Consider the following 8,875-nt stretch of genomic DNA (forward strand, 5'->3'; position numbering starts at 1 on the left):
AGAGAGTTGACCAAGGCTGCTATGGGCACAGTGGGTTTGGTGACCTACCAGGCACGGGGACAGCGAGGCGAAGGCTCTGGGCAGAGGCTCGGACCCCAGCTGGCAGGCGGCAGGCTGGCATTGGTCTGAGGTGGGCTTAGGCTCTGGCATCAACAGGACTCGATGACCAACTGGATGTCAGAGGAAGGAGAAGGTGCAGTAGACCCTGGGGCTGCCGGTGCTCCGGCTCAGGCCCCCGGGGCAGGATGGGCGAGGGCAGTGGGTCTGACTGTGATGATCTCGGATGTGTGCAACTGAGGCCCCTGCAGCACATCCTGGGGAGACCCAAGGGAGCTGGGGTGGGGGTGGGGGTGGAGGTCAGCAATGGGAGCCTCTGAGATGAGGACAGGGGATCTGGAGAGAGACAGAAATCCCCCCACGGGGCCCTCACCAGGCATTCCTTCCCAGCAGGTAGCGTCACTGTGGTCAGAGGCCTGCGGAGTCAGGGCCCTGAGCATCTCCCGGTTTCCATGAGCCCGAGCACCCAGAGGAGGGAGGAGAGAATCAGGGGCGTGGAAATAAGGCCCCAGTGATGAGCACAGTGGACATGCATGATTTTGGGGGGCAGTAAATTTAACTCAAACCCAACCTGTCCCCTGAGGTGCTAAAATGCCCCAGTGTTAGAGTGGAGTTGACTTTAGCAACAGTGAGATTAAGCCAGCTTGATGGAAGACAGTCTCCAGGTCTCCCTAGGCAGCCGCATGGATTCCAGCAGTTGGCTCTACCCCTGCCTCAGTTTCCCCACTGTCAACTGTCAGAATTGCTCCCTCCCACAGTTTCACCCCAGGAAATCGCCCTCGCCCTTGAACTTGAGACCCCAGATGGGAAAATAAAGCCTCAGCCCCATTCGAGCCACCACTTCCCACTCACTCATGCCCAAGTTCACAGTCCTGAAACCCAGCCTTCTCTCCCAGCTTCCAGCAGAGGTGTATAAAGATTTAATAGCTGAGGGCTGTATTAGAGCTTAGATTATTAAGATCTCATTTCTCTTTGAAAATATCTCATGAAGTATTCCCTTAAATAATTAAAACTAAATTCCACCTATCAAAATAAATGAAAAGGCGTGTTTGGCTCTGGGGTGTCCTCGAGTGACTTCTCAGGGCCACAAGCGCTTTACTGTGTGCTCTGTCACTGAAGAAATTGGCTCACAAATCCTGGACTTTCTAACCCCGCTCTCTCCTCAGGCCAGTGTCATTCACATTGACACTGGCCGGGTGAGCAGCCTTCCCAATATACCACCGTCCCGAAGATACACAGACAGGCAAAAAAGTAAAAAAAAACCCAAAACATGCTGACATCAGATGTTGGCACCAACTGGCCAACCCCAAAATAAGGATTTATATATATTCCGAGAATGCAATTTCGTCTATACTTAGGAGATGAAAGTCAGCCTTGCTGGACGGTGAGCTCATCACCTCCCAGGACTCAGCCGGCGTCTGCCTGTGGGACCTCCCACCAGCCTCTCTGGGCATCGGGGCTCTCCAGCTGGGCGACTTGGTGGCCGTCGCTCCCTCATGACAGGTGCTGGGCTGAGGCCATTGTGATGGGCAGCAGAGGGAAGGGAAGACAGGCCGAGCGAGCTGTACCGATTGGGCCTTCTTCCCCTGCACGCCTGGGACACGGCTGGGACACGGCTGTCTGTTCTCCCCCACCCACGCTCCCTCCCGGTCTGCTTCCGAACCTTCCTCCCCAGAGCCTCATTCACACGCCACCCAGGAAGGGCTCCTCCCAGAGGCCGCTGGGCCTGCACACACCTGTTTCCCACTGGGTGCCACGCAGGGCATGGGGCTCTCTGCAAACCTCCCGGAGCCAGAGCCCCAGTGCCCAGGGCCAGCAGTGCCCAGCTGAATCCCATTCCGAAAACCTGGGGCTGCCCCTGCCATGCACAGGCTGCGGGCGCGGGACCTCCCGCCCCTCCAAGGCTGCACGGTCACTCTGATGTATCACCGATGTATCACCGCTCTAGATCACACGGTGGCTCCCAGGGACAACCAGAGGTCAGAACCCTGAGCAGAGCTAAGCAGATAGTTAAAGAACCATGACTGTGGGCAGGGGCTGACTCAGCCCCCCGCGGAGGGAATGTGAGGGAGACTAAGACACGATCCCGACCCTTAAAGGGCTTCCCTTTAGTAGGGAAATGACTAATGTCCACAGTGTGAGGGCCTGGGGTCGCCACAGGGGGCTTCCCAGAGGGGATTCCTGAGCCACAGCGGAGGGCGTCCAAGCAGAAGGCTGGAGGGGCGAGGGGAGAGTGGAGGCCGGGTGCTGAAGGCCCAGGAATCTGGGGTTTACCTGAGGGCCAACAGGAGCCACGGAAGGGGGGGCGACCTGGTCAGCGTGCATTGCCCATGGAGGTGGCCATAGCCTGGGGTGATGGCCTGGGGACTGGGAGGGGGGGATGGCAAACCGGGTGATGCCCAGGACCGAGGCTTGTGTGGCCGGGTGGCGGACAGTGACACCGCTGAGGTGGGGGCCCCGGGAGGAGCTGAGGGTCGGGAGGAGGGCCAGGCAGAAGCAGATTCTAGGAGCAGCAGAGAAGTGAGTTTCAAGGAGACGGCGGTTATTCATCCAGTTACTTCCCTCCCAGGGCCTCCGCTGGCGATCAGCACACACGGCTTCCTGTCGCACCTACAGGCAGGAGACCCTCACGAAACTATCCTGCAGCAAATATAAATCACAGATGGGACAAGGCATGAGCCCCCTGGGAAAGCCCAGGGGCTGGGAAGGGGTCCCAGCCATAGCTGAGCCTAATCATGGAGTCCTGGAGAAGGCCGTTAAGGAGGCAGGGCTTAAAGGGTGTGGAGAGGAATCTAGAGGTGTCAGAAGGATCCCATCAGGGCTCTGATGTGATTCAAAGTGCGCTGTTAAAAGACCAACGACATCAAGTTGCTCCAAGGAAGAGCATGATGTGGACAGCCAAGTGCCCTTCCAGGGCAGCCCTGTGAGGTTGCACAGGTTGTGTATTACACAAGGTCGGACACCCAAGTGTCCCATCCCCAGTGCAGGTAACAGACCCATATACAGTAAAGGGCAGTGTTCTAAGTAATCGGTATGTAGGACCACTTTCCTTCACGTGTAGCAAAGTGTTTGAGGAAGAGATGCCCCTTTCTAAATCATACCTAGAGGCCATGAGGGGCAGAGGTTCCAGAAGATTGGACAAAACCATTTCTTTGGAGTGGAGGAGCCAGAACCCCCCAGGAGGGGTAGGGAGCTTCCGGGAGGTGATGCGTGTGGCCAGGGCTGGAGGCAGAATGGCCTCCGAGAAGGGCCAGGAGGTCCTGAGCCGTCTGTGAAGAAGGGCAGAGCAGAGACAGAGGCGCAGGCAGGGCCCCGGGCCAGCAGGCGTCTTGGGCAGGATGGGGTCCCGCACACCCGGCCTGGTGCAGGGGGTCGGTCAGTGGTACCAGGCCCAGTTGCAGGTAAAGCCCCAAGAGTGAGAGGTCTGTAGGGGAGAACATTAAGGTGTGGAACTGGGTGTTGGGTCCAGGGGGTCCCCAGGCGGCTTGACCCGCGGCGCACACGTGGCCGGGAGCCACGGGCAGTGGCCCACCGGACTCTCACTTACACCCCAAGAGAACGTTCTGGTGACAAGCAGGCTGGTTCACCTGGGAAATAATCTAGGAGGTACTGATTATGCGGGTATCCTTTCTGCGTGTGGACGTCAATAAGGTTATTTTCACTGTAAACTGGGAGGAAAACTCCACAAATGCTCATTTCTCCCCCACGTCAGCTCTGGGTTAAAAAGAACCGCTCCCCGAGTCCTGGGCGCACCCAGGCCCTCACTCCTGCTCCCCTCCCGCCTGAGCCCATACCCCAGCCTCCAGACCCGTCCCCGGCCTCCAGATGGGGAGGGCCTGGCACTCAGCTGTGGCCTTCGCTGGCCCTTCCCAGGATTCAAACCATGACGGAGAAGGAGGAAGGGAGAGGAGGGGGCACGGGAGCTGATCACCGGGTGGCCCACGAACGTAGGTCGTAAGACAAGCCACGCAGAGCATCTTAAAGAGAAAGGGCGGTCTGTCAACCATGCTAACGATGAGAATGATCATCTCAACAGTGATGGTAGCTCGTGCCCACTGCCGCTCTCCCCACTGCCCCGTGAGGAGGCCCCATCATCTGTGAAGCCCAGAGAGGGTCACGCAGCGCCTGAGCGGTGCACGTGGGCTCTGAGCGCAGCTGCGTGGACCTCCAGCACCTGCCGGTGACAGCTCAGGCCCCTGGGCCCCAGGACAGGCACACAACTCAGCAGGCGTGCGCGGCATAAACCACAGCCCCTTCCAGACTGACTGGCCTCCTGGGGCCTCAGCGATGGCTGTCAAGAGCCTCACCCCGGGCACAACACTCTAAGCCCGGGACTCCTCTCCCCGGGCTGCCCTGGGGCGGCTGTCCCCACCCGTGTGGGCTTCGCCACAGTGGCGGGTCATCCCGTTCCCGGTCACCGGAGGCCTGGTCCTGGTCTCGGGGTCACTGGGTGTTGGGGTCACTGGGCCTCAGGCAGGCGGCTTCCTGCACGGTCATTCTGGGGGGTCCTGGAGCGCGTTGCTGCAGCTGAAAAGCAAAGGCCTTTGTCGACCTTTAACTCTTGACATCATCGTCATCTTCTCTTCCGAGGCCACACGGTCCGAAGAACACACCTGGGCCAGGACCCACGGCCCAGGGCCGACCTCTCCGGGTGTCCCTGGCCTGTACCCTGATATCTGCACAGCCGTGGTGGACGCCGCTGGATGAGGCCAGGCCCGCGCCAGCCTCAGGGCTCTCGGTTTCTCTGAAGCCACAGCCCAAAGGGCTGGGGTGTGACGCCCCGGGGGCAATCCCCAACCGCCGGGAACAGGGGTGTGTGGGTGAGGGCTCAGCCTCTCCTCCTGCTGAGCAGCCTCCCAAGGGGCACGCTACATGGCTCCTTCGGGTCCCCAGCAGACTGAGCCCAGGAGTCTGCAGAGGTGACCGGCCCCAGCCCCCCGCCGGCCGCGGCTCTGTCTGCGCCTGCTTCCTGCCTCCCCGGACTGTCTCCCAGACCGCCTGCACCCAGGCCCTTGCTCCCCCGCTGCTTCCTGGGGCCCCCGGACCTCCCCGAGCCCTGCCGGCGAGAGGGACAGGGACGAGGGCTCGCGGTGCCTCAGGAGGCCGGAGGCGCTGGGCTGGGTTCGCGGCGGCACCGGCGGAGGAAGGAGCGCGGGGCGCAGTCCTGTTCTTACTCCCGGTGGATTCCTGCTCTATTATTATTTGTTGGTTGTTGGTCTAATTTTTGTTGATCTGCTGATGATTACCTGTTGGCTCTGGGCTTACACAGCCACCAACACTCACATATCTCAAACCACATTCCCTGTCTCCTGGCTAATTCAAGCAAAACCCAGAATGTTCTGCCTGGGTGCTTATGTCTCTCTGTTGCCAGACAGTGGACGGGGAGAGGCCCCGCCCCCACCTGCTCTGGGAGAACAGAATGATTAGCCAGAAACGCGTCGCGGGGCGGGCGGCAAGCATCGTGCACAGAGCCAGAGCGCAGTGACAGGGGTGCCCTCCCCACGCAGGCGCCACCGAGGCTTTGGGGACAGGCGCTGATGGACAGCCACACACCACAGCCCCCCCTCGCCTGGGGTCCAGCCCCCGGGACTGGCGCCTGCAGGAAGCTGCCTGGCCTGTCTAGATAAATCTCAAAATGCTAATGCGTTAAGGTACATATGCAAAACGGGTGAAATCAAGCTCTAGTCCCAACCCTTGCAGCTGGGCTGGTGGCAGTGGTGGCAGCTCGGGGATGCACATGGCTTGCGCCCAGGGCCTGGGGCTGGGCCTTGACGCAGCGCGGCCCCTGAGTGCTGCCAGGTCCAGACCCCCAGCCCTGGGGCGCACTCACTCCGTCGGGGGGCTGGGGACACAGGGCGGGTCTCTGCAGCGGGGGGACCGTCTGCGGGAAATGTCACGGATCCTCCTCCAGCTCTTACAGGGACATGACAGCACAGTCCCGGCCGCGCCGGCGGGGGGCGGGGGGGTCTCCAGGCCGAGAGGGCTGGGATGCCGTGTTTACTGCAGCCTTGGAGCCGAAGCCACTAAAAATAGCTGGGGCCTTGCCCCCTGAGCCCACTCGGCGTGGCCACCGGGCAGGTGGTGAGACAGGAATAGGCTCCAGACCCCAGCCTGCAGCCACGGGGAGCCTCCGCCTCCCGGGGGGGGGTGCTGGCCAGGGACCCTAGGGCCTCGAGCTGAGTGAGCTGAGCTGCAGGAGGGAGTGGGGAAGGGTCAGATCTGGCCACCCTAGGGGACCCCTGTCCTGCTGGGGCTGGAAAGCAGGCCCAGTATAACGAAGGGACAGGCCTCACCGTTTTTAAGCCCCCCACAGTCCCTGAAGCCCCAGAGCAGTACCCCGGACCTTGGAGCCAGAGTGGGGGGTCCTGGCCCCTGCATCAGCTCTGCAGCCAGGGAGAGCCCCTTAACTCTCTGGTGCCGGCACCCTCCTCACCGCAGTCCGAGCACTGGGTCTGACCTCACGGGGTGATAGAAATGGGGACACCCAGGGAAGGGGCGGCCCGGCCTGGCACCAGCTCGGGGGCAACGGAGGACTGTGGCCGATGCTTCTAGGGCATTGGAGAAGGTGGACATGGGCTGGACCACACGAAGGGGCGAGTCTGGGTGTGAGCATTTCAGTCCCTGGCACAGAGGGAACAGGGCCGGGCCCCCGCCCCGCCCCCCAGGCACACCCCGTGCCCCGGCACGGCTGATAAGAATAGGCTGCTGCCTGATGGGCTTTCAATCCAAACCTTCTTGGAAGTGACATATCCTGCAGGCTAAAAAGGTTCGGTCACCAAAATACGGCAGCCAGTTGGGGCGCCAGAGGTCTGAGTACAGGGTTGAGCCACACTCTTTGACATCGACCTCATGTTTTCAAAATATCACACCTCGTGACTGTTCCCGGCACGGCCTGAGCACAAAGGTTTTGTGTTTGACTTCGCCGTTAAGTGTCAGCGCCTGTGGCCGGTTCCGGGCCTGGGGTCGGCGCCTGGCGGTGGCGTGGGAGCTGCAGGTGGGTGGCTGGAGCCGTCCACACCAGCAGCAGGGGCAGACCTGGGGGCAGAGGCTGAGAAGATGGCTCCCAAGACTAATTTGGGGTTTCGAGAGCGTGACCACAGCCCGATCCTGCTCTCAAGACTGCCGTTCGGCCTGCAGCGCCGAGCATCTATCTGTTAAGCATCCACTGCGGGCGCTGCACACACTGTGGGAGCGCGGGGGCCGTGGCGCGCAGCCTGGCGGACAAGCAGCTCCCGGCACAAGAGGCATCTCCATGGCTCAGCCTCTGGGGGTTGGGGGGGGGGACTCCCTCCGCACCAGGCCCTGGCTGGGCGGTAGAGGAGAGGGGAGAGGAGTCGGCACCCGCCTGCCCACCATCGCTCGCGGCCCCGCTCCGCTCACAGGCACCCCGACAGAGAGCAGGGCCGCGTGCCCGAGCTGGGGCACCCCGAATGCGGGCAGACCAGGCCCCCGCAGCCCCGCTGGCCTCTCTCTGCCCGGGATTGGCAGCGCGGGCCAAGCGAGCAACCCTTCCCTCCATGCCTGCCCTGGCGAAGGCCTCCTGCGCAGACGGCGGGTACTGCGTGTTCTCTGCTGGGGTCACAAGGCGTCTGTGTCGGGCAGAGGGCTGAGAAATAGGCAGGCAGCCCTTCTCTCGGGGACCCTTGGCTCCAGATCATCTGCCACCCCCCCGATCGCTCCCTGTATAGCGCGCAGAAGCCCAAACCGCCGTGGCTGCAGCCTCGCGGGACCCTGCAGCCACCCCCCTTCCCCAGATCAGCCCCTGGCCACCCCGGGCAGGAAGGCAGGGCAGGCCCGGGCAGCCTCCAGGGCCCCCACCGCCTCAGATCCTTCAGAGGACCCACGGCCCCCTCCACCCTCAGGACACCCTTCCGGGGTTGGGGCGGGGTCTAGTGCTCCCCAAACTCACCGCCTCCCAGGCGTCCAGGAGGGAGTGAGGGTCCCGTGCCCCGCCCACCACTCCCACTGCAGCCTCCGCTTCTGGGGACTGGCCCCACCCGTGAGTCACTCTGCACTCCCAGGACGCGGCCGCAGACAGGAGGGTTCCTGGGACGTGCACAGCACAGTGACCCACCGGAAAGGGGAGCCCAAGGCAGGGGATGGGGCGCAGCCTGAGTCTCACCAGTGGGGCTTCTCCTCAGAGTCTGACGACTGTCACCCACACTTGGTGTCCCTTGGGAATGGACTGAAGACCGGGACTGGGGTCTGCCTCCAGACTTCTGGGCAAAGCCAGAGGCTCAGGGATCCCCTCAGAATGGCTTTCCCAAGCCTGCCAGGAAGTCCTGGGAGCAGTAACGACCTCAAAGTCACTGGGTTCCCCCCGCACGCTGCACATGCACACGGGCCCTCGGTACCTCCACAGTTGTTTCCAGTAGTTCCTGGAACCCAGTGTCCCGTGGGGCTCACCACCCCCCAGGCAGCTCCGCGGGGGCCAGTGTTAGCTGTGTGGTCCCCCCCTGTGCCCCCCCAGGAACCACCCAAGAGTCAGCCCCAGGAATTGGGTGGGGACAGCCATCTCCCGCAGCAACCCTGGAGGGCCCTGTGCTGCTCGCTGTTGCCTGGGCAACGGGAAGGCTCTTCCAGAGGCGGCTTCTCCCACCCGGTCGCAGGCCTGTGAGGTGAAGCCTGCCAGCGCCTCCCCCAGCCCCTGCGCCCCAGCGAGGCTTCCCCAGGGGTGACCGCAGGACCCTGACGGCCAGCCTTGTTCAGGCCGTGATGCTCTCCCTGCAACCTGCCCACCCCGACCCTGACCAGCCCTGGGGGCCACCCCGTCCAGGCTGCAGCTGCCCAGCCAGTCAGGGCTCCTTTCTCCAGAGCC

Source organism: Crocuta crocuta, unplaced genomic scaffold (genome assembly GCF_008692635.1).
Source record: "Crocuta crocuta isolate KB4526 unplaced genomic scaffold, BGI_CrCroc_1.0 scaffold8, whole genome shotgun sequence".
Classification (NCBI taxonomy): domain Eukaryota; kingdom Metazoa; phylum Chordata; class Mammalia; order Carnivora; family Hyaenidae; genus Crocuta; species Crocuta crocuta.